Source organism: Haematobia irritans, chromosome 3 (genome assembly GCF_050003625.1).
Source record: "Haematobia irritans isolate KBUSLIRL chromosome 3, ASM5000362v1, whole genome shotgun sequence".
Taxonomy (NCBI): domain Eukaryota; kingdom Metazoa; phylum Arthropoda; class Insecta; order Diptera; family Muscidae; genus Haematobia; species Haematobia irritans.
Window position 1 is genome coordinate 53198772 of NC_134399.1, and position 23862 is coordinate 53222633.

The window sequence follows — 23862 nt, forward strand, 5'->3', positions numbered from 1 at the left end:
CATTGCAGTGAAACCACTTAGAGAAGCTTTGTAACCCTCGGAAATGTCACCACCATTACTGAGATAGGATAATCCACCGCTGAAAACCTTTTGGTGTTCGGTCGAAGCAGGAATCGAACCCACGACATTGTGTATGCAAGGCGGGCATGCTAACCATTGCACCACGGTGGCTCCCTTCGATTGTGGATGACAGTCTTTCGTAGAAGTTTCTACGCAACCCATGGTGGAGGGTACATAAGATTCGGCCTGGCCGAACTTACGGCCGTATATACTTGCTTAGTTCTTGGCACCGTTTTCTGTAATACAAATAATGTTGAAGAAATTATTCAATTTTATAAATTTTTTTAAATTTTACCTTTCGCCTGGACGGAGAATACAGTTTGTAAGCATTTAACACAATTTTAAATGCATAGTCGACTCCTCTTGGACTACTTATTAATAAAGAGGAACTAAACTTTATTTTTATACATTTTACTGTTTAATTTTTCACTAATTCCTCCTTTTTTCATTTTACTATCCCAACTCTAAAAAGAGTACAGTTCTCTTTCGTTAGTTTTATGAAGATCCCTTTGTAATTTTTGTATATTTTTCACCGTTTTTTTTTTAATTTCCTTAACCTGAATATTTTGACTTACTCCTCGTACCTTCCGATTTCTTTTAACGAACCAAGATAAATGCTGCTCTCAAGGCATGCTGTTTTTTCAAATGTTACTCGAAATTTGTAAATTTATATATGTTTACATTCACACTTATTATTTTTATGAAACATTCATGCCCCAAACATAATACATTCTAACATATTAACATATGTGTCCCAAACATTTAATGATAGTTTAGGAAGATTACATTTTTGCACTTAAATATATTGTGTTTAAAAATTGTGACCGAAACAGATTTGGTTTATATCGGAACATATGACAAAATATATTTTTCTAACAGTGTGCAAACAAAGTGAACGACTAATAATGGAAAACCTACAACAAATTATAGAATTGCATGTAACTTCTATTCTTTTCTCGCTGTGGTTATAAATTAACATTTCGATATGTACGAATGGTATGCTCTTTTGTAGTATATTATTGATGTTTTGTTGAACTTAACAATTTGTGTTGTTTTAACAAATTTAATGATACAAAACCTGCTCAGCCAAAATGACACTGCTCCCCCCATTTGGGAAGCGCTGAACTAGAGGCTATCGGCGTAGAAGATACATATTGGGTTGGTATAGTGGCAGTTATTTTGGGCTCACTTAGACCATTCAGTCTATTGTGGTACCGCAAGAGGTTAACTTCTCTCCTATTAATGAGTGTTGCTTGATTGTATGTTTAGCATAGCAAGATCAATATTATAATGACCTTATTTGTATAAATTTCGCATGATATTAAAACAAAATTAAGGATACTCGTCTTCGAAAGCAATTACCTTTCTTTCTATCGATATAACGCTATGAGGTTATAATTTTTAATAAAGAAATATAATTTAATGTGCTATTAAAACTCATAACAAATATCAGAAATACTTGATGCTAGCAAACAAATTTTAATTTATTCGTTTTTTCTACTTTTGTCTTCATATGCTATCAAAGTTTTTTGAAAAGTGTTTACGACAACTTAATTTTCCAAATTCATGCTCGGCTTCAACTAGAAAGTATTTTTTTTCAATTTTTTAATTCGTCTTTATTAGTCTTCATTTCTTATTATAATTACAATGTTTGGATGAGATTTTATCTTTTGGATATTGCTACAAATAAGATTTATTTTATTTTATCAGAGATATTAACAATATGCTTAGGTTAACCTAACCTAACAATATGCTTTAATATATATTTATCTATATATTATCAAAAGGAAAAATTATGATAAAACCTTTATCTAAATTTTCATAAAAAATTCAAATATTTTGGAATAAGTATGAGTATACAGTGATATTACAGGAATAGCCACGATAAACATACGACTTCCAATTTGAGAACTCTAGTGATTAGGGTATTAATAAAAGTCTTATTCGCTGCAAGACCTTATCAGCGGATAAGGAGAATATTTTGCTTTGTTCAGGTAATTGGAATTAAGCATAACAAGAAATTTTTCCAATTTCATGTATCCTGTTTCGTTGTGGAGTAGAGATGTAGAGTATCTCCAATGCTTATTATTTATCATCTTTAGGCATTTGTTTTGAAGAACTTGCAACTTTTTCAAGTGCGACTTTGCTGCCCTGCACCAAATTAGACACGCGTATGTGATGGTAGGTCTAATTACACTTTTGAATACCAGATTTTTATTTTCGTGATTGAGATACGAGTTTCTGTGGAGTAGTGGCCATAAAACAGTGATAGTTTTGATCACCTTTTGGCGGATATCATCAATGTGATTACCAAATGTGAGTTTTTTTATCAAGTGTGACGCCTAGATATTTCACACTACCAGATATAGTAATTCTCTCATTACCAAAGTTTAGCAACGACTGGGTAGACGTTTTGGAGTTTTATTAAAAGGGAATATAATTGCCTGGGTTTATTTTTATTTTCCATTAAAAATCATAAAAAATTACAAAAATTATTTATTTGGCTAAATATCACAACATTTTTTAATTCACATTCAAAACACTAAATTCGGATCACAGCTTAAGAAGTGATGCAAATTCAGTGCAACGGCTGTTGAAATGGTGGACATCCGTGCTGTGACAAGCCCATGTACAATTCATCGCTTCTGTGCCAATTTTGCATCACTTCCGGATCCAAAAAGGACATTTTCATTACTTTCTTGGCGACGTTTTTTTGATAGGTTCTTTTTGCCTTTTTGAAAAAATCTAAAATTACCCATAAGAAAAAGGGGAGTTTTAAAAAATGAATGAAAACAACTTCCTGTGTAGTTAAAATAAAGAACATCGTTGGGAGTACATCTTTTGGAAGTGCTTTTAATTTTTTTTTTGCTGGGTCGGTAGCCCATCTTAGAAATAGTGAAATTTAATTTAACTTACACTGTTAGAAAAATATGTTTTTCATATGTTCCGATATAAATAAAATGTGTTTCGGACACAATTTTTAAACACATTATATTTAAGTGCAAACATGTAATATTCCTAAACTAACAGTAAATGTTTGGGACACATATGTTAATATGTTAGAATATATTATGTTTGGGACATGAATAAAAATAATATGTGTGAATGTAAACATATATAAATTTACACATTTCGAGTAAACATATATATGTTGTGATATTTTATTCAGAGAGAGAGAGAGAGAGTATAAAGAAAGAAATAGAGATGGAAACCGGGAGGGTCGGCGAAAGATATCAACATAACACAGCGAGAGAATCAAAAGAGAGCATTTTCTGTGAAACCGCTTGATAAGACCAAAAATTTGATATGCTTAAGTCTAAATATTATTTAATTTGAATATTAGAATGAGTAAATATTCGGAGTAAAGACATTCGGAACCAAGAGAATAGACATTTTTAAAAAATAGCAAGTGTTTTCGCCTTGAGAGCAGCATTTTATGTATGTGTGGACATGTGTTTTGGCATTATGGGCACAATTTTTTCTTGGTTCGTTAAAAGAAATCGGAACGTACGAGGAGTAAGTCCAAATATTCATGCAATGTAAATTAAAAAAAAAAACGGTGGAAAATATACAAAAATTACAAAGGGATCTTCATAAAATAACGAAAGGGCACTATACTCTTTTTAGAGTTGGGACAGTAAAATGAAAAACAGGAGGGACAGTAAAATGTATAAAAACAAAGTTTAGTTCCTCTTTATTAATAAGTAGTCCAAGAGGAGTTGACGGACACCTTCAAATATAAAAGCGGGCATTAAGTTCGAGTTACGCAGCAAAAACAATTGAAAAAGTTTATTTTCTTTCAAATGAATTATTAAAGAAAAGTAAAAGGGTCATTTTAGAGCGATAATACCAACTTAATACCGGCCTTAAAGGTAACAAGTATATACGGCCGTACGTTCGGCCAGGTCGAATCTTATGTACCCTCCACCATGGATTGCGTAGAAACTTCTACGAAAGACTGTCATCCACAATCGAATTAATTGGGTTTTCTAAATTGTGAGTTAGTCCATATGTGGTATATATTAAACAAAAAAGGTATGTATAGGTAAGTCTACAAATAATTACCAATCGATATGGACTTTTACACGTTACGTAGAGAGCCAGAATTGAAATATGGGGGTCGCTTTTATGTGGGCTATATACAATTATGAACTTGATATGGACCAATTTTTGTGTGATTAGGGATCTATTTATCTGAGGGCTATATATAACTATAGACCGATGTGGACCTAGTTGGACATGGTTGTTAACGGTCATATACTAGCACAATGTACCAAATTTCAACTGACTCGGATGAAATTTGCTCCTCCAAGTGGCTCCAAAACCAAATCTCGGGATCGGTTTATATGGGGGCTGTATATGATTATGGACTGATATGGACCACTTTTGGCATGGTTGTTAAATATCATATATTAACATCACGTACCAAATTTCAACCGCATCTGTTGAATTTTGCTCTTCCACGAGGCTCCGAAGGTCAAATCTGGGGATCGGTTCATATGGGGGCTATATATACTTATGGACCGATGTGGACCAATTTTTGCATGGTTGTTAGAGACCATATACAAAATTTCAGCCGGATCGGATGAAATTTGCTTCTCAAAGAGGATCGGCAAGCCAAATTTGGGGGTCCGTTTATATGGGGGCTATACGTAAAAGTGGCCCGATATGGCCCATTTGCAATACCATCCGACCTACATCAATAACAACTACTTGTGCCAAGTTTCAAGTCGATAGCTTGGTTCGTTCGGAAGTTGGCGTGATTTCAACAGACAGACGGACGGACATGCTCAGATCGACTCAGAATTTCACCACGACCCAGAATATATATATACTTTATGGGGTCTTAGAGCAATATTTCGATCTGTTACAAACGGAATGACAAAGTTAATATACCCCATCCTATGGTGGAGGGTATGAAAATGAAATTAAGTACAAAACACGATAAGTTTTAAATGCACTTAAAATGGTGTTAAATGCTAGTAAAAAACTGTTCACGCCTAAATAAATTTATGTGTATATTATAAAATTGTTTATGTATGTTTATACTCGACTACACGTTCTTCTTTTGTTAGAGTTTTTGAATTCCTTCCAAAATTTCAAACTTTTATACCAAAAACATTTTTTTGTTACAAAATTGTTTTTTTTTGCAATAAAAAATAATATTTTATCCGAAAGCTCAGTCAATTTCGATTATATCAAGCACTGTTTCTGACTGTAAATCTTTAATAACCCACATTTCGAAGTTTCATTATAAAAATTTAATATAGTATAAATATAAATGTGTAAATAATAAAAACTTGGTTCGGTCGGAGCAGGGATTGAACCCATGACCCTTTGCATGCAAGGCAGACATGCTAACCACTGCTCAACGTGGCCAACAAATGTATGTTTCTGTTAAATAATGTTATGTTTGCATGGGCTCGTGGGTGCTGCAAACTATGCTATATGTTATAACGATATGCTGTAAGTTATAACGATAATTGTCTACTGGTGACTATAACAGCTACGTAGCCCAGTGGATAGTGTGTTGGCTTGCAAACTGTATGGTCCTCGGTTCGATTCTCCCTCCGTTCAGGTAAAATTTAAAAAAAAATCTAAAATTGAATAATTTCTTCAACATTTTTTGTATTACAGAAAAGGTGCCAAGAACTAAAAAATTTCGTGGAAGTGAAAATTATGTGAGGGAATGATAAAATCATATAAATGCTGTTATTGACCAAACTTATCAGAAACTGCGTACGTTATGGGCTACACAATCATATACCCCTCAGGTTATTCGGTCGCTTCTGGTCAAGTCATATATTATGCCGGGACTGCTTTATGGATGTGAACTGTTCTCGAATTGTGATGCTAATAGTAAGTCTAATTTGAATAGGCTTTATAATAATATCATACGATATGTTTATGGTTTGCGACGCTATGACTCGGTTTCAGAATACAGGGATGCATTGTTTCGGGTATCGCTTGAGGAATTAATATTTATTAGAACTATGATGTTTTTGCACAAGATCATATATACGGGACGTCCCTCATACTTGTATCAAAGGTTGGTTTTTGCTAGGTCGAACAGGGGAAGGAGAATTATACCTTTTAGACGTACGAGCTTAGTCTCGGTATGGCATTTTTTTTTAAATAATGCCCGTCTCTGGAATTCACTACCAAACAGTTTACAACTAACCAGCAGCGCTGTAAATTTCAAGTTTTCGTTATTCAAAATTTTTAGTGTTTCTCGTTAGTGAATAGCCAAAGATATTTATTTATTTTTTTTTCGGAGAAAATTACGATCAATTTGTTTTTATATTTTTATTTTCCCAATTGTCTTTATTGTTTTTCATGTTACATTGTTTTGCATTCAATTTTCCTATCACATTGTTAGTTCTAATTTAGTACTTTTGTGTAATTTAATTTTTTTATGTTAAACCCCTATAATAATATCAATTTGTTATAGTTTTACGTTTTCTTACTTTAAAATACCTTACTTATTTTAAAATACCTCATCATGGATACGTTTCCTGCACTTTAATTATAAGATATTGTTCTTGTTGTGCAGGACATAATAAATAAATAAATAATAATAATAATAAAACAAACATATTAATGTTTCGGCAGTATCCAATAATATATGTGCTTCCTACAAAATATGTTTAGAACATATATTAGAGAAGCGATATTTTTTGAGGGTGTAGTTTTATTGCAAAAAAGTTATTCTGTTTTAGTTATAAACTATAAACTAGTTTTAGTTTATAGTTTATATGTTATTAATCCTTTCATTCTCTTCTTATGGTATCCAAAATGGAAAGATACGAAACACATTTTGTCAAGTTTTAATTTTTTTTTAAATTTTAACAAATACTCCATTTCCATCCCCAAGTAAAAAGAATAAAATGACTGTTATAAAATACGGGATATCCTATCGCCGATGATATTAAACGACCAACAGGATATTAAACTGTTCAATATTGAATATACAGTCGGAATTGCCTACCCCAGACTACAAAATGAGGCCCGCCTATTATTTGAATTTGGCTAAAGGAAACATGAAAACCAGTCACTGAACATTTGCCAAAGATTTTTCCATGTGATTGGTATCAATTGAAATTTTAGATTGATGAATCCGGAAGGAATTCTGATTGACAGTTCGTTATTGAGTTTCGGTACTTTTCTCTTTTAGTCTTGGCTTACTGTGATGGATATCATAAAGTTTGAAATATTGAATTGTTGTGTCCTTTTTTGTTTGGAAATGCTTAGCAAAGTCAGAGGAAGATGGTATTGGGAATTACAATGAATATATAAGTCCTTCGATATGTAACTGTGGTATGGTGGCTCTTTGTTAATCAACTCACATTGCGAGACAATATTGAAATCTTTAAAAACCTAAAGAGATTTTAATGGCATACAAATGTGATGCGTTTGCACACGCAAAAAAATAATTCTTTCCTCCCAAACGAAATTTTAGACAAACAAAGTTCGTTTCTCAATTGCTTTTCGTTGAAAGGAAGTGTATTTCGAAGAAAAGTATATACTTTTTGTGATAAACGTTTATTCTTTTCCAGGATGTAAAAACAATTTCATAAAGACTACCTCAAAATTTTTCTAGCTAATTGCATTTTCCCTCACATCTTTCTCACTTCCACGAAGTTTTTTAGTTATTAGCACCTGTTTCTTAATACAAACAATGTAGAAGAAATTATACGATTTTATAAATTTAAAATTTTTTTTACCTTTCGCCTGGACGGAAAATCGAACCGCGAACCATGCAATTTGTAAGTCAACACACTATCCACTGAGCTATGTAGCCGTTATTGCCATCAATAGACAATTACCCATATAAGTTATATTTATATATCATAGCTTGCGGAGCCCACGAGTCCATTAAACAAAGTTTATTTAACAGAAAAATACATTTAGTTGGGCACCGTGGAGCAGTGGTTGCTAACATACGTCCGACTTGCATGCCAAGGGTCGTGGGTTCGATATCTGCTTCGACCAAAGTTTTTTTTTTTACATATATTCCAGATATGGTCGGAAGATTCCGAAAAAATGTTCAACATTACATTCTACTATATTAAATTTTTACTATGAACTGTAAAATGTGTGTTATTAAAGACCTAAAGTCGGAAAAGAACAGTGTTTGATGTAAACGAAATGGACTGTGTTGTTGGTTCAAAAATAACTTTTTTTATGGAAAAAATAAAAATTTTGTAACAAACGATTTTTTTTGGTGTTCAAATTGTATACTTTTCGAAGCAATTCAAAAAACTCTAACAAAAGCAAAACGTTTTCGGTACACGTTTTCCAAACGTTTTTTTTTTCTTTGCGTGCAATGTGTGTGTTAGGTTAGTGGACCATAATTGGTGTGTTTGCATGTTCTTTTGTTTTACTTAGCGAATTTTTAGTATCTTAGCGAATTTTTCTAAATGAATAATGTTTGTATTTCTTCATATAAATCATAGTTGGTATGCCAGTTTATAAGACCATCAATAACACTAGTTTACAAAGTAATTTTTTTTTTCAAGTAAATCTGATGAGAGATGACTTTTCTTATGTATCTTGATCTGCTGAATTCGAAAATGAAGGTTAAACATTTTTTATGGAATATTTGACGGGATATCTCAAATATCAACAAACTTGTACAATTAGATTGACCTCAATTTTCATGAAGCTCCGTTACGTTAGCTAACGAACTTTTAAACCGTGATATCTACATATCTGTCATCTTGCGTATATATTCCATATGTCAGTTAGAAACTTAACTGCTGAAAATTTTTCAGTTAAAGTTAACCGGAGAAAAGATATTTCCATTTTTCTCTCTGTTAACTGGCAGTTAAAGCCTAACTGAGCTACATGAAAATGGCCGTGAATGTGATAAGTTAAGTGGTTCAAAACATATCGATAAAAATAGGGCGAATTTTCAAAAAAATCATGTTTTACAATGACTCTGTGCCGCCGGAAAAGTATAAACCATTGAAAAAAAGTCTGGTTTCTCTTCATGTTCGGCTAAAATTTAAACAAAAATTCTCTGGTGAAGCTACACCAAGGATCAAATTATTTACATCAACGGTTTTTGCTACTACAAACTACAAATCTGAATATGGCTATAATGAACTTTCTAAACCCTTTATAATTGTATTAAAAACCAGTTAAAATTTCAAGTCGATAAGAATATAAATGCTATAGTTCTAATAAAGAAAGAATTTAAACTTAATTTGTTACATACGTTTCTTATTTGTGAATGTTTTTCTGTATAGAAACCGGAAATTTCTTTGTTAATGTTACCATACTATATGAGGATGCGATGTTTAAAGCCTCATAGATTAAAAAAAATATATTTCTTTTTAATTTGGCGAGATGTTGTTTTATTAATTTTCTATGTTGGATGTTGAATTTCGTTTTATCAAAATATTTATCTTATAATATTGCAAATATTGTGAAAAGAGAATAAGTAGCATTATGGAAAAAATTTTTCCAATCTTCATGAAATTTAGTATAGCTAAATTTTTCGGACACAAGATCAAAATTAACCAAGTTATCCAAATTATCATTAAAAAATTAACCAAATTATCAGAAGTATTTGATTTTAGTAAAATGTGATAATTAAACGATCGTCTTCAAATTTGTTAAAATATTATGACCACACGCAAAAAAAAATAATTCTTTCCTCCCAAAGGGAATTTTAGACAAACAAAGTTCGTTTCTCATTTGCTTGAAGGAAGTTTATTTGGAAGTAAAGTATATACATACTTTTTGTGATAAACGTTTATTCGTTTCCAGGATGTAAAAAATTCATGAAGACTAACTCAAAAAACAATCTTTTCTGGCTAATTGCACTTTCCCTCACATATTTTTCACTCCCACAAGGCTTTTTTTTGTAATACAAACAATGAGAAGAAATTTTTTGATTTTATAATTTTTATACCCTGCGCCACACTGTGGAACAGGGTATTATAAGTTAGTGCATATGTTTGCAACACCCAGAAGGAGACGAGATAGACACACGGTGTCTTTGGCAAAAATGCTCAGGATGGGCTCCTGAGTCGATATAGCCATGTCCGTCTGTCCGTCTTAGCGTCTGTCCGTGAACACATTTTTGTAATCAACGTCTCGGTCGCAGTTTTAGTCCAATCGACTTCAAATTTGGCACAAGTATGTATTTTGGCTCAGAATAGAACCCTATTGATTTTGGAAGAAATCGGTTCAGATTTAGATATAGCTCCCATATATATATTTCGCCCGATATGGACTTATATGGCCCCAGAAGCCAGAGTTTTACCCTAATTTGCTTAAAATTTTGCACAAGAAGAACAATTAGTACTATAGTCAAGTGTGCCAAATTTTATTGAAATCGGTTCAGATTTAGATATAGCTCCGATATATATCTTTCGCCCGATATGGACTAATACGGTCTCAGAAGCCAGAGTTTTACCCCAATTTGGTTGAAATTTTGCACTAGGAGTACAATTGATAGTTTCGTAAAGATTTAGATATAGCTCCCATATATAGCTTTTGCCCGATTTACACTCATATGACCACAGAGGCCAATTTTTTGCTCCGATTTAGTTGAAATTTTGCACAGGGAGTAGAATTAGCATTGTACCTATGCGTGCCAAATTTGGTTGAAATCGGTTCAGATTTAGATATAACTCCCGTATATATGTTTTTCTGATTTCAACAAAAATGGTCAAAATACCAACATTTTCCTTGTAAAATCGCCACTGCTTAGTCGAAAAGTTGTAAAAATGACTCTAATTTTCCTAAACTTCTAAACCATATATATCGAGCGATAAATCATAAATAAACTTTTGCGAAGTTTCCTTAAAATTGCTTCAGATTTAAATGTTTGCCATAGTTTTTTACTTGTGTTCCACCCTAGTGCATTAGCCGACTTAAATTTTGAGTTTATAGATTTTGTAGAAGTCTATCAAATTCTGTCCAGATCGAGTGATATTTAAATGTATGTATTTGGGACAAACCATTATATAGCCCCCAACACATTTGACGTATGTGATATGGTATCGAAAATTTAGATCTACAAAGTGGTGCAGGGTATTATATAGTCGGCCCCGCCCGACTTTAGACTTTCCTTACTTGTTTTTTTTTTTAATTTTACCTTTCACCTTTCACAATTTGTAAGCCAACACACTATCGACTGAGCTATGTAGCTGTATTGTCATCAATAGAAAATTATCCACGAACCGATTAAACAAACTTTATTTAACAGAAACATACATTTAGTTGGGCACCGTGGAGCAGTGTCTGCTACGTCCGCCTTGCATATCAAGGGTCCTGGGTTCGATCCCGGCTTCGACCGAACACCAAAATTTTTTTTTTACATATATTCCACATATGTTCGGAAGATTCCGACAAGGTGTTCAACATTACATACTACTATAATAAATTTTTACTATGAAACTGTAAAATGTGTCTGATTAAAGACTGAAAGTCAGAAAAAAACAGTGCTTGATATAAACGAAATGGACTGTGTTGTTGTTTCAAAAATATTTTTTTTATTGAAAAAATCAAAATTTTGTGACAAACGAATTTTTTTGGTGATAAAAGTTCAAAATTTTCGAAGAAATTCAAAAAACTCTAACAAAAGAAAAACGTTTTCGGTACACGTTTAACAAACGTTTTGTTTTCTTTGCGTGCACATGGAAACTATTTAAGAACATATTTTATGCGAAATTAGAACACGATCAGTTACGACAGAAGATAATTGGGATATAGTTTCCAGACCGTGCGTGTCGAAAACGGTTATCGCGAAGATTGTTATTTTGATTAAATTTTTCGGGGTTCTGAGTAAACTAAATAAACAAAATGTTTTTGCAGCTATTTTTATGTTATTTTTGCTGCAAATACGAAATAACAGTGTTTATATCGCTTCAGCTAGATAGCGAATTCGATAATATCAAAAAATGATGATATGATGATCATGATGATACGAAGAAGTTTCAACTCTTAGGAATGTTCATAAAATTATGAACGAGTTAAAAAAAAATATTTCTTTGGGAGAGACAAAGTCAAAATTACTATGAATAACTTGATAGTGCAGTAAACGTAATGGTCGACACTCACACATAATTAACTTTTCACAAATTTCTGCAGAAACTGGAAGGAAGTAAAACTTCAAAGGTTTTACGTAGGTGAACTGCTGGCATATTAGAGCCAATTTGCATATTAATTAAAAATTTTTAAAATTGTATCTACACGGACGAAAAAGACTGTTTTTAACATGTTTATGTGTAAAAATTATATGTTTCGAACTCACATTTTTAGCATATTTTTTTTAGCGCAAGCATATAATGTTCATAAACTAGTATAACATGTTTGGGACATAGATGTTAATATATTAGAAGATATTATGTTTGGGACTTTAAATTTTCTTAAATATAATATTTCTGGATGCAAACATATAATAATTTAAAAAATTTCGTATAAACATATATTTGTTTAGAAACGTCAGAGAGAGTGAGAGAATAAAAATATATATTTATTTTCTATTTTTCGTAGATTAGTGAATGATTAAAAATGATGAAGTTTTAGAAAAACATTGTCAGTGATTACATTACAACATTTATAGAACATTTCTCACTTCCACTATTCAATAGCTAAATTCTAAACTTGAAGCAACCTTCATAATAAAAGTTGTGCAAGAATATGTAATGTTTAGATATTGTATTGGGGCACAATACAAACATTTTTTTGTTTGAACAAATTGTGAACATATATATACTTGAAGCAGAATATGTTTGGGAGTATATGTTACAGAGCCAATTTTTTTTGAGGGTGTAGTCATTCGCTGTGCAACTAAAGATTAATCCAAAAATATACACGCAAAGAAAAAAAAACGTTTGGAAAACGTGTACCGAAAACGTTTTTCTTTTGTTAGAGTTTTTTGAAATGCTTCGAAAATTTTAAACTTTTATCACCAAAAAAATTCGTTTGTTACAAAATTTTTATTTTTTCAATAAAAAAAGTTATTTTTGAAACAACAACACAGTCCACTTCGTTTATATCAAACACTATTCTTTTCTGACTTTAGGTCTTTAATAAGACACATTTTACAGTTCAAAATTTAACATACTACAATGTAATGTTGAAAATTTTTTTCGGAATCTTCCGAACATATCTGGAATATATGTAAAAAAAAAAACAAAAAAAAAACTTTGGTCGAAGCAGGGATCGAACCCACGACCCTTGGCATGAGAGTCGGACGTAGCTACCACTGCTCCACGGTGCCAAACTAAATGTTTGTTTCTGTTAAATAAACTTTGTTTATTCGGGTCGTGGGCACCGCAAGCTATGCTATATAAATATAACTTATATGGATATTTATCTATTGATGACCACAACAGGTACATAGTTCAGTGGTTAGTGTGTTGGCTTACAAAGTGCATGGTCCGCGGTTCGATTCTCCGTCCAGGCGAAAGGTAAACAAATTTTAAAAATTTATAAAATCGTATAATTTCTTCTACATTGTTGGTATTACAGGAAAATGTGTTAAGAACTAAAAAACTCGTGGATGTGAGAAAGATGTGAGGGAAAATGCAATTAGCAAGAAAACAATGTTTTTTTTTGGAGTTTTCTTTATGAAATTGTTTTTACATCCTGGAAAAGAATAAACGTTTATCACAAAAATTATATACTTTTCTTCCAAATACACTTCCTTACAGCGAAAAGCAAATGAGAAACGAACTTTGTTTGTCTAAAATTTCGTTTGGGAGGAAAGAATTATTTTTTTGCGTGTATAAACTTATAATTTGGCAATATAGTTCTCTTTAATGAGAACTGCAAATTTAAATTGGATTGAAGTCTATGAGTATCTCGATTTGTTCGTTTTATGACAAATAAATTATTGCGATTTACGATTCCGAATATCGGAACATGGGGGATTATAAATATTAAGTGTCTTCATTGAAAAGTTTACCGACTTTTGGACAAGGAAAAAAAAACTTTATATCTGAGAAATGCATTTCTATTTCTATTGAAGCCTCAGTGCATTTACAATTTTAGATTACTGCAATATTATCTTATTTTAAGGGAAAAACAAAAACATAACTGGAAAAGTCATTGCATGAGATGGCTATCCAATGATTTTGAAATAAAGAAATTTTCTTTAAAAATATAATATCCGAAAAGTGTTAAGATGTGCCGTAAGAAATAAAAGCGTGTTTGTTAAAAAAACCCTGTATGTGTATATTTGGTTAATTTGAAATTTCTATTTAAGAAAACACAAAAAAGAAAACAAATCCAAAAATGTAAAAAAATCAATTTGATTAAATTAAAATTTTAATTAAAAAATAGATAACATTGACATTTCAATGAAGAACTAGATATTGTGTAGATGTTGTGTAGAATTTCTATTTTCTATGCTTTTGGAACCATCAAATTATTTTCCATTTTATAAATCGACTATAGTTTTAATTTTACAACTGACTATGCACGCACATCCAAAAACCTTGACCCTCAAATATTTTGATAAACACACACACACACACATCTATATATTGATAAAAACGCATTTGTATGAACGTTTTGCCTCAAAGGTCACGTTACACTACTTTGACCCTCAATAATTTGCACTGACCTTTAAATCGTAGAGGAAAATCTCCAGAGGTTCACTTAAAGTTCACAAGCAATTAAATCGCATCTTTTGACATTTAATATAAGGAAAATTACACAACACTTAATTTAAAGAAAGAAAAAAAGCAACAAAAATAGCTTTTCTATTCAAGCCATGTAAAACACTAGTATTGAACAATTTTAAATACATATCACATTGTTGACAAAAAATTGCATTGTTTTCAAAACTTTTTGCTTTGCGATATTGTTCTGATTTTTTGTTTAAATTGTTTCTGTTCTTGTTTGCCTTTAAATAATTCCCTAGAAAAGAATGAAAAAACAAACACATATATCTATCGAGTAAGCACTTTTCAATAAATTATGTAATTACACAGAAGAATACAAAATTTTTTTGTTTCCCCGTATACTTGGCTTTCTTCGTTGTTGTTGAAAATTAATTGAAATATTTATTTTTTCATGTAAGCAGTTTTTGCACCGCAATACATCTGGCCGAGTAGTCAATTTGTTGTCGCCTCTCTGGCTTCTTTCACTAGAGACGAAAACAAACAAAAACCTACAAAAAATTTACGTAATATTTTTTGTTCGTAAAATATTTCCATTACTAAATGGGGCCAACAAATGAGACCATGTCAGTGGAAATACAAGAAAAAAAAAACTATTTCATAAGAAGGCAGGAGGGTTAAGAGGAAAGGTCAGAATTTTAAGACACGAACCTTTGTTGTTTCTCTGTATTGTTCTTCTCCAGAGCGCTTATCAGCAAACAGTATCCACAGGACCACCAAACGTATGAGTAATTTTATTTCCACTGTAGTTTCTATTTGTTGTTGTAATTATAAATTTTTGTTGTTGTTTGGTAAATATGGATATTTTCTTTACTTGTTGTAGGATGTTGTTGGGGATGTGTTTTAACACTTTAATATATTTTCAGGGGATGCACTTGCTAAGAAAATAATGAAATTCACTCTTTGGTAAAATAAAAGTTCTCCTTTCACTTTAAGTTACTTCAAGTACAAACACACATACATACACTCACAAATCATTTTGTGTTTTTCGTTTATTTAGAAGGAAACTCAGATTCGTTCAATATTATATCCTTTTTTTCTTGTTGTGTAAATTTCCTTTAATACAAAATGATTTATAACTAAATAACATTAATTTTTGGGCTATCCCAAGAAAACTCAAATATACAGATCTGTGAACATTTGAACAGCTGACTTTTGTATTCTTTTCGTGGGCGCTGTGAAGAGGATACTCTTATTTTTTGCCTGGCTTTCTTGTTTTCAATTTAATTTTAGATTTTTAATTTTCTTGTGTATGTTGGTTGCTTTTAAGTGTGTGCTTGTGTATGTTCAGAACCGTAGAAAAACAACACAAAACAAAACACTCTTCACCGTACCGACGATGATGAGCTGCACAACGTAGCACGACAACTGTTAACTACGACAGACGACAACAGAATATTGGGCCTGCCTATTTCAAACGATAAGTAGAGCAATAATTATGTGCTCTTCTCATCGTTAGTCTTCGTAGTAGACGACGACGTCGTTGCTGTCGGTTTGTTTGTAGTGAGTACGGTTTGGGGTTGTGGGGGTTTTGGGCCGACTGGCTGAGTGATGAGTGTGTTTGGCAAACTGAGATGGTGATGATTCCTACGTTGCATGAGAAAATGAAAATTGACGAAAACAATAACAAAACCAAGGGCCCATAACAGAAAAAATAACAGCGGAGAGAAAGAAAAAGAACAACAACACTACCAAAATGAAATTCTACAGTAATAACGATGGCGTTAGAAAAAAACCTACATATTCTGTTAAAAGCTTTTGTTGTTGTTGTTAACATTCATCCCACTAGTATAGAAGTACATATGTGCATATACTCTCGTATATTTTCTCTTCTCGCCCCCTCGCAACTGTGGACGAAAAAGGCCAGTCATAAAGTCTATGTGTTTGTTAGAGCTCATGACCAACTGACTGACTGATTTTTTGGCTAGCTGCTGAGCATGTGTTACGTAGATGAGTTGCATTGAGTATACGTCAAGCAGGGTTGCCAATAAGGTATATGTGTGTCTACCATAAGGGAATTTTTGTGAAAAATGAAAATTTGTCAATTGAAACCATAGGCATTCTCTGACGGTCGATAGTATATGTCCTACAATAACATAAATGGTCTATGCTACCGCATTAAAACAAAGATTGTAGTGTCTTTCATAAAAGCTGTTTGTACTTTATTATTTTAGTACTAATTTAAATAGTACTGTTACACTGTTAGAAAAATATGTTTTTCATATGTTCCGATATAAACAAAATGTGTTTCGGGCACAATTTTTAAACACAATATATTTAAGTGCAAACATGTAATGTTCCTAAACTAACTCTAAATGTTTGGGACACATATATTAGTATGTTAGAATATATTATGTTTGGGGCATGAATGTTTCATAAAAATAATATGTGTGAATGTAAACATATATACATTTACAAATTTCGAGTAAACATATATATGTTGTGATATTTTATTCAGAGAGCGACAGAGAGATAGTATAGAGAAAGAAATAGTGATGGAAACCAGGAGGGTTGACGCAAGATATCAACATAACACAGCGAGAGAATCAAAAGAGAACAACTTGTGTGCAACCGCTTGTATGTTGTTTCGGAAAACTGTTTTATGACAAGTCCAAAAATTTGATATGCTTAAGTCTAAATATTATTTAATTTGAATATTAGAATGAGTATTCGGAGTAAAGAGAATAGTCATTTGAAAAAAAAAAAAATAAAACAGCCTGTGCTTTCGCCTTGAGAGCATTCATTATAAAAATTTAATATAGTATATATATAAATGTGTAAATTAAAAAAAAAATTGGTGTACGGTCGGAGCAGGGATTGAACCCACGACCCTTTGCATGAAAGGCAGACGTGCTAACCATTGCTCCACGTGGCAAACAAATGTATGTTTCTGTTAAATAATGTTTTGTTTGCGTCGGCTCGTGGGCGCTGCAGACTATTCTACATAAATATAACTTATAACGATAATTGTCTATTGATGGTCATAACAGCTACGTAGCCCAGTGGATAGTGTGATGGCTTACAAACTGTATGGTCCTCGGTTGGATTCTCCGTCCAGGAGAATGGTAAAATTTAAAAAATTTATAAAATTGAATAATTCCTTCAACATTATTTGTATTATAGAAAAAGGTGCCAAGAACTAAAAAAATTCGTAGAAATGAAAGTTATGTGAGGGAATGAGCACAATCTTCTTTGGGGAGAATTCTTCCAAGCATATAATATTTTTGGGCTCAAAATGCTTCCAAACATACAATATGTTTACATAAAACAAACATATTAATGTTTCGGCAGTATCCAATAATATATATGCTTCCTGCAAAATATGTTTGGAACATATGTTAGAGAAGCGATTTTTTTTTGAGGGTGTACGAATGTAACTTAAGTTTCCAAACTTAACCTTTCGAATAAAGAATTATAATAAAACGCAAACGTTGTCCTCGATAACTTTTACCCTTTGACTTTTAATTCAGTTACAAAGTAAGTGTTGTAGTTTGACAAAGTTGTTTAACTATTATTATCTAAATTGAAAATATAAAATGAAGTAAATCGATATGATTATGTAATAAAAAGTACAAAGGTTGATCTTACTTTATTCTTTCTCTCTTGGCGGTTTCTCCTGGAATGACTTCATTAAGCATTCGTGAGAAGAAGCGAAACAATTTTTATCGATGAGATACAATGAAAATGATAACTGAACGTATCGTACTTCAATAAAATTGAATGAATAAAATGAAATATATGTTACAAATAAATGTACATTTAAAGAAAATAAAAAACGAACGTTAATAAATTCAAAATTTTAAATTAACGGAAAAGTCATATAGTCTTTGGAAATTAACGTATTGAGATAAAATACTGAGTTTTATTGAAGCTAACAATCGAAGTTTAAAATAGGAATGTTTCGATATTATAAACTATTCCGCAATAAATTTAGAAACGAAATTGCTTTCGAAAGACTCATCTTTACCCAGCAAAAACTAGGTAACCACATCTCATTACAATTGACATTACCAGGAGTAAAGCTGTCATTACGCGTTGTATTACATTGCGGCGAGTTATAATGACTAACTTGTAATGACAAAAATAAATACTTCTCGGTAATTTTCGAATTGTTATTCTCAAATTTTTAGGCAGTTGTAGTTAAAGAATTAATAAAATAGAATAAATGATGGTACCATTAGGTATAATTATTCACATAATCGAGCACTTACATAAAAAATCAATAAGAATATGTAATGTAACGGTAATTCTGAAAATTTTTCCGTTAAGAAATTTTTATCACAAATATTTCATAATAATTGTGTTTAATGACATTATCATATTATGTTTTAAATAAATGCTTTCTTATACCTCATTAACATTACACTTCCAAAATGCGCTTAAACTAAATTTCAAATACCATTTGCCTTATAAAAAAGAGACTTAAAATCCACTTTTAGTCGATTTCGAACCTTATGTGAATTGGCTATTGGATATATTATAACGTAATTCACGAATCCAACTCCCTTAAACAACCTACATTTATTTCTATTTTAAGTGTGAAATTAATTTGCGTGTAATTTAGATTATTTATTAGATTTTTTGTTTATTTATACATTCTTTTCTATTCAAGTAGTTCTCCTATTACAGCATCATTCGCCATATTTTGATCCATTGTAATCGGCGATAGAAATCAATATTTTTGAGATTTGGTTGCCTGAGACAATAAGTGGCTATTTTGCAAGCTTTGGTGTATCCACGAATAAGTCATTACATATTAGGTGATTATATGCTTTAAATCCACTACTTATTTTATGGCCGAAAGTATGCCTGGGGAGAAGTACTTTCCTTCTAGGACATGCGTATATAAATGTAATCCGAAGCGATGCCAATTAATAAGTGGTTATTAATTTTAAAATAGGCTTACCTACAGGATTACCGGGTAATGAGAGTTTTTGCTGGGTATGTAAAGGGCGAAGGTCTAGCAATTTTAATGTGGAGCACTCTTAAAGTTGCTTTGAAAATTTCACTAGTTTACACAGAATGTGTACTTTAGATAAGAGGTGACTTTTCTTATGTTTTTTCATCTGCTGAGTTCGAAAATGAAGGCTAAATTTTTTATGAATAATTTTTTACTACAAACGTATTACAAAAGTCAATATCACAAAAATAAGTAAATATTTTTCGACTAATTCTAGAAATTTTGTTGGACATAATTAATTTTTTTAACTTATTAAAGTAAACTTCATAGTTTGAAGGAAAGAAATGGATTTTAATTCCAAGAAGAAAATCAACTTTTTGAATTGGTACTGTGGATCATTCCCTGTTCAAGTCATAAGATTCTTATCCCCTTTCTATGCTCACCTAAATACAATCTAATTCACACATTATGCTAAAATTAGTTTCGTATAATTTTATTAATTAATTTCCTAGCTCCGCCAATAGTTCGCGTTCGATATGTGAAATTGATAATCCAATATTGGATTTTTATTAAGTGACTTGGTAACACTGAAATGCTGTAGGTATTAGAGAGATAGGTTGTGGGTGAAGCAGAACGGATGAAGCAGGTGGTACGTATGAGAGCACTTAGCAAACCCGTAAACACTTTGTACAATTGGGAACATTATATGGCACCGCATAAATAGATTTATTCCATTTGGAGTCTACTATGAATAGACATATCCATGTTGCGTTTTACTGTTCTCATACATATCTCTCGATGCTTCTTGTAGAGTACCAAGATATGTGCTTAGAGCATTTGCCGTAAACTTTTTTGGGCCAAATACACCTAAATGCTGCAAGTCCTCAAAATTAAACGGCAACACAACCAAACAAGTCATGACTATATGTTAGAAGCGACGACGACAGAAATTACTACAGTGACGACAAAAACAAATGCGTGTGTGATATAAACAACAACGCGAAAGAAAAAGAAAGCTTGATTCTTGTAACATGAACGAGTTACAAATCAGTGAGATTTTCATTTCGTTTATTTTCGTAAAAACCTTTGCTCATAACTGTGTGCGTTTGAGATATTTAAAGAGAGGCATTACTAATTATGTTGTTGCTGCTATCTACTATCTCTCGTTATTATCATTTACTTTAAAATATTAAAATGATAATTCATTGCAATAAAATGATAATTCAATGCTTATGTAGTTGTTATTTTTGTTTGTGTTTTTCATTCATTATTTTTGGGGGTGGATTTGTTATTAATGTTGTTGTCGTAAACATAATATCGTTTTGTAGTTTTACAAATAAGTATGTATTTATTTTAAATGATTTGCTGTTTTAGTGGTGATCATATTCCTTCTCTGCGTGTACTTGAAGGAAACAAAATTCTTTCCGCCGAAACTAAGTCATTCAAAGTTTGTGAAGGAAACAATTTTAATCGACGGGTCCAAAATTATGTCAGAAATCCTATATACAACAGGAACCAAAATATGCCCTCATATCCTTGATATAGAACATGACTCTAGGAAAGAGGGCACAACTGAAGCTGAAATAATTACTTATCATCCTTGCCCACATTTCCCTGAATGTCCAAAAGTATTGAGCCCCAAAGTAATTATTGCCTTTAATTTTTTGGAAAGGATCTCCTCCCAAATCTCCTATTCAATTATACCCTTCTTAAACAATTTTTATTAAATTGACCATTTTAATACTTCTTAGTTTTCATGTTTGTAATCTGCTTGTAGATATATGGAAAATTTATCCGGGTTTCTTCCAAGCCACTTTCATGCAATGCGAGAATTGTTTGGTGGCCTGCCCATTGATCATTGACATTGGAGCACAATATGTACATTATATTTTTTAATATATTCATTTCCTATTCCCAAAGCAGTAATTCATAAAATGTTTAGGTATTCCGTTCCAAAGCATCTGCGAATGAAGCAACACTCCATTTAGACTTGGAATGAGGGTTATAAATATCAAAACTTTTTCAATTCCTTTCACGATTGATGCCTGGGGTTTTGAAGCCGAATGACCATCTGTTGGTCCCTGTTGGCGCTTTAAGCATAAAAAGTCCCATTGTTTTCGGCTTGTGTGAAGGAGTGATAGCTGACAATGCCATGCAAATGAGGTATACATTTCGGAGGGAGTTATTCATAAAAAAAATTCATAAAACAAACAAACAATCCAACGCAAGGTGTTTTGAAGGTCACACTCATGATTGGCATCTGCCAAATCATTCTTTGACATAGCAAGTCATTGAGTCGCCTCTTTTAGGCAATGCAAGGATGAGCTTGCGAATATATGTTTGACTTCTCCCCCAATCACTCGACAGGTGTGCATATTTTATTTGGACATTAATTCTTCCAAGTTCAACTTCAAGGAAGGGGACTTGGATGAGATGTCATTAATCACATTGGGTCGTTTTTGCTTGATTTTGTGGATGTACGAGTTCGGTTTTGTTTGTTTTATAGACAGTGTGAGTGGTCGTTGGGTTCTTTAGCATGATATGAAGCACTTTTCGGGTTCTTACGGTGAGATGATGTAGAAGGCCAAATTACTTTGGAGTTCAATTGAGAACAGCATCCAATTTACCTCCTTTACTCATCAAACTGAATATGTTATTGAGAGGTGAAAATATTTCGAGTAGGGTTATGATAAATGATTCCGTGTGTGATTGACGAAGGTAAGTATTTGTTCGACAAGTCGATTACTTACTTTGATGGATTTTCCAAGAACATATGCTGGCATTAATTTAGATTTCATGTATTGTTAGCTGATATTACTTATTTTATGTAAGTAGTTGTCGAATTTCCAAGGTAAGATTTAAGCTATGGTCAAGCATAGGAATCAATATGTTCCGCATTTTTTTAAACAAAAAAATTCTGGTATTTTATAATTTTTATTTTGTATTTTATGTCAATCTAATAATTAGTGAACAACCTACAGAATGATGGACCGGCTTTGAACCATTCTACCATAATGACTCCCTGACCGACAACACATATACGAAATATCGAAATGTGTGTATGTTATGCTATACACATTTCGATAATAAAAATTGTGCTGCAAATATTTCTGATTAAAACGTCCTTGCAAAACTCCTCCATGAGGAGGATATGAATGTCTACAATCCATTTCTCGACTAAATGGACTAATGAGTTTTTTGTATACACAAACAAATATTATTAAAATTAGGTCAACGAATTTTTTTTAATATCCACCGATCGGTGGTCCTGTTGAAGTTTTTTATTATTTCATAATTCTGATCAGGTAAAATATCTCAAACATAATAGTTTTTGACTACTTGTACTAATTAGTACAGGAAGTGATACACCATCATATTTGAGACAATATCCCGAATCTCATGGTCCTCTCTTTTTTAAAGATTCTTTGTTACGACATTTCTTATTAATAGATCAGTACTCCCAGTATAGTGAATGCGTTGGCGGTATCACATTTTCTTAATGTTTAATCAAATCAAGGGTTCGTGTGGATATTCCATAAAGAAAATGGAATCCGTTCAGCCAAGGTGGATGAAGAGGTGTTTCAAACTTAACCTAGCTAATAGAAACCCGATAAAGCTTATATTTTCAACGTTCAAGTGGTGCCAGGGAAGATTACTTTGGGGATATATTTGTGTTAAATAAAAAAAAATAATTCTTTCCTCCCAAACGATATTTAAGACAAACGAACATCGCATTTTGCTGTAAAAATGTTTGTTTGTAAGAGAACGTACTTCGATTTTACAAATTTCGCCTTTTGTCCCGAGGGAGAATCGAACCATATACGTTTTGTAAACAAAAGCACTATCCATTGGACCACGTAGCTCTTATTGCCATCAACACACAAATACCACTATAGCTTTCAAAGCACAAGTAACGTATACAATGAGGAAATTCTATTTGTAGACTAGATTGTTGGGCATACAAAATATGATTCAAAGAAACTTCACGTAAAAAAACAAACTAATTTAGTTACAAATGTCAGATAACCTCTTTCTTACAAACGCCAAATATAACCTTTAGGTATGTAAGAACTAATTCTAAATTTTACTCACTTTTTGTTCAAATTCAGTAACGTATCATTGCGCCAATATAAATTTCCTAAACCAAACTCTGGAGGTTACCCGGAATTATACACAACATCATACATATTTCAAGTAAATTGGATTAAATTGCGGCTCAGTGAAATTCTATAAGTCAAACCATGGAATCTGTTTGTA

At 32.0% G+C, this 23862-nt stretch overlaps 1 protein-coding gene across 1 annotated transcript in view; it reads right to left on the reverse strand.

The window, feature by feature from the left end:
• Positions 1-16058, reverse strand: part of Tob (Transducer of ERBB2) — a 99537-nt gene extending 83479 nt beyond the window's left edge. The window contains exons 1-2 of the mRNA XM_075302689.1: positions 16040-16058; positions 15357-15583 (exon numbers count right to left, since the gene is read on the reverse strand). The gene's annotated coding sequence lies outside the window, so the exon portion shown is untranslated. The remainder of the gene's footprint in view (positions 1-15356; positions 15584-16039) is intronic.
• Between the last annotated feature and the right edge of the window lie 7804 nt (positions 16059-23862).